The sequence below is a fragment of the Seriola lalandi genome, unplaced genomic scaffold (assembly GCF_002814215.2).
Source record: "Seriola lalandi dorsalis isolate HSWRI2012SDOR001 ecotype SW California unplaced genomic scaffold, Sedor1 jcf7180002054885, whole genome shotgun sequence".
In the NCBI taxonomy this organism is placed as follows: Eukaryota; Metazoa; Chordata; class Actinopteri; order Carangiformes; family Carangidae; genus Seriola; species Seriola lalandi.
Window position 1 is genome coordinate 1800925 of NW_019525437.1, and position 3788 is coordinate 1804712.

Genomic DNA, 3788 nt, shown 5'->3' on the forward strand with positions numbered 1-3788 from the left:
CTAATATTCATTATCATTGATTATTCATCACACATATCTACAGCACTAATCAATAACAGACATTTTAATCAGCCAAGAATTCAGCGGGAAACTTTCCTCCAAACACACAAATATACAGTTAAATATTATCTGAGCTCAGCCCACATCTTAAATACAGACACCTGTAATGTAGTGTCCATCAACCCTTTTTGCTGTTTCATTAACACAGTCCATCAAATTCCTGTTTTTCTTCATTGGCTTTCTCAGGGAAATCATGATCAAACTGTTGCACCAACAGTTCCTCCACACTTGCAATGGAAAATGCAATTGACAGAAATACTTTGAACACTTTCAGATGGAGTAGTGCAAACATCTCTCCTGAGAGGGCCGTTGATAACCCAGCCCAGGATTGTTCGAACTGCATATGGACTGTCATCCTCACTGTAAATAACTTCCCACGCTTCCATAGCCTTGTAAACATCACAGTCTATTAGAAGTCCAATGCCTGCATCTATTTGTGGGAGCTCGATTCATTGAAGGTGTGGCCACTGCAATGTTCCCCTTTGGACACAGGAACGTCTCTGTGGGTGTAAATCTTAGGTATGTCAACGTAAATGTTCTCTTTCAAAGCACACACCTCTAATCCTGTGAGACGAAAGCTTTCTTCCACCTTTTCTTGTCCCATTGTGTGAAGCAGGATTTGAGTCTTCTTGCCTTCCATGTCAAGCTGTCTCATCAAGAATGTGGTTTGGCTTCCATTATCCATAAATGCATAAGTTTCAGTCATCTTATTGCTTTTCTTTGATTTGACACACACAGGCACAATTGACAGAACACGGCTGTCTTTTCCGGCCACGTTAGCTGTGTGTTGTTTGACTAGTCCTGGTGTTTTCAGCCATGTCGTTCTGCCTGCTCTTAACTGCTTCATCATCCTCTTCTTTTGAGAAATGGAACATGCTTGGGTGTTTCTTCGCGCAATATTCACATGAAGCTCTTCTCTTCTTACAATCTTTACTCAAATGTCCTGGGGTCAAGCATGCAATTATAGGTATAGGTAATATAACCTGTCGCTGTCACTATCAGCTTCGTCATGAATGGTGTGTTCAAATGCCCTTATGAATGCTTTGAACTCAAGGGGATCGCCACTGAAAACAGCAATGTCTCTTTGGGGCCAATGTGACAGTCTCTGCTGTTTGACTAACATCTCAGTGACATCACTTTGTCAACATCACTTCACACAGATTTCCTGGACTTCTGTTGACATTAGCTTGTTGCATGTCAGCCTGGTGTTTCTCATGCCATTAACTGTTCAGTGTTTAAATCATTTACCTGTGGATTCTGGCTGCCTAGCTGCGGCTTCTCTGCTTAGAAAGCCTCAGGATGAACACTTACATCACTTTTACACCTCCCATGCTCACTGTTTGCCAACACTTTTATTTTTAATGTAGAGGTGGCAGTAACTATCTCAAGGTCAAGCTGTTCCTTTTTTGCCTTTAATTTGCGTTCTTCAATGTCTAACGCCTGTCTCTGTTTCAAGGAGGTGTTCATTCATAATCTGCTCATTGCCTGAGGGTTTAACGCAAGATTACCGTGGTAACCAGGGTAAGCCCGGGACTGCCCTAAAACAGAAAAAGAAAAAAAAAAAGAATGGAAGGGACCAACCCTGGTTACAAGAAAGAAGAAGTTTACATGTAAGTGTAAATGCATAACTCACCGGTGACTCATAGCCAGAACTGTGTGTTGTTGTAAACATTATTGTTTTGTCACACTCAGTCACCTCCCAGCTGGATTCAATCAAGCGTGTGAGGGTTCAGGGTTTAAAGTGCGTCCCAGCCGAGCGCATCACTAAAGTCTCCCCAGGAAACACTCGCATTGTTGTGTGTTGCCCACGGACAGAGAGCAGCATGTTTGTGTATTTGGTTGTGTTGTGAGTATTTGCAGCACATGTGTTGTCCAAATGATGAGGATGTTTTCTGAATGAGTTCGTGTTGGTGTAAATGAAATGAGTGGAATGCACAGAAACAAACAAATAAAGCGTGTTATGGCTTTTGTTTTACAGTAATGAAACAATAAGAGGTCTTCCACAAACTTGTAACACACTGAACAATGGTGCTGTAGCATTACTGTAAATAAAAAGAGCTCCAATCCATTATTTCTGAAATATCTAATGTTTGGTTCCTTGAGTTTAAAAAAAAACTGCAAAACTGAAGCTGCATGCCAAGACATCACAGCTGAACTCTGCCAGGCGTGGATCAGGCATGCCAAATGATTCTTCCCAAGATGCCTTGCCAGAGCAGATATCAGGTGTGATGTGGATGAGAAACTGCGGCCAAATGCAGAAGACCAGGCAGATTAGAAGAGGACTTTTATTTTTATTTTTTAATTCTTCTGTGGCTTTTTCTGTTTGTACATGTTGTATTTTTACATAATAAATGGCAGCTATATTGCATATTTTTGTTATCTTGCATTAATGTCCTGTTGTAAATAAAGCATTTACTGCAGCAACTCTGTCTCTGTCTTCTTTCTTTCATAAACATGCTATAAAGCTGCTCTGAGATGGGTCATTCATTTTTTTTATTGAATTTCTGTAGCAACAAAGAAACAAAATGCATGCATTTACTAAACCCAACAAAACAAAAATGTAGAGAGGCCTCAAAAGAACCTGCAGTGCAAAACACAATCTATGATCAATACAATACACTGTCTGTTGTATAAGGGCAGACGTGACACATAAAATAATGCAGTTTCTGTAATTCCACATGATGTTAGTGTTTTTATGACATTGTGCTTTGATTGATTAAATGTTCCTGTTGGAAAAGAACATGTGTGAGTGTTTTGGAAGAATTATTTGATTTTGACACATGTTTGCAGTGTTATGTTGGACATAGTGTATTGTGTTAGTGTATTATTGTATTTTGAAGATTAGTGTTGGTGTTCAGTTTACAATGTGTGATTTTGAGCATGAAATTCACCGTTTTGCCGACTGTGTGTTGTAGGTGTGTTTGTGCGTTAGGAAAATTGTTAGTAAAAAAGTATTGAAAAATTTGTTTTAGCGAAAACTGTAACAGCAATGGGATGTAATCAAAGTGCTGAATACTACAAGACATCTTTATACTGCATCAGGAGAGATAATTGTACTCAGCTGTGATCTATTACAAATCTTTTCCACTTTAAACCAGCAGATGGAGACACAAGACCAAAACTGAAATCTGCTCCCTCACAGAATCAAAGACCTGTTGATCTGTGCACAAGCTGTACACGTGACCAGTGAGATTCATAATAACAATAAAAGTAATAATAATAATTCATCTTATGTGTTTATAAATCAAGAATCCATTAATAAAAACAAGGTTTGTCTTGTCAAGTTATGAAACATAACTTCATCTATGTCTACTTCTGTCTTAACTTGATCTTTTTATTTGTTTTATTTTTATTTATCATGAAGGCTTATTAGAAAATTCAAAAGCCGTGACCTTTGTCTCATTAACACACAACAATAATAAAAATAATAAAAAGACATAAGCTAACATGTCTTATTAACAAAACTGTGACTTTTTGTAGACTTTGCCTTTTGCGTGTGTGTGTGTGTGTGTGTGGGGGGGGTGTTTGTGTGTAATATAGCCTAATGTAGTGATGTGTAAATATGATCTACTATTGAATATGATGTCAAACAAAAATTAAGAATGAAGTTGATTGGTTGACAGCTGCTTCTCTGGCCTCCATTACCTGCTTTTAAAGACCCGAACAGACTCATGTTAAATGTAGCGTACACTTGTTTTCCAGCAGCGTCTCTCTCTCTCTCTCTCTCT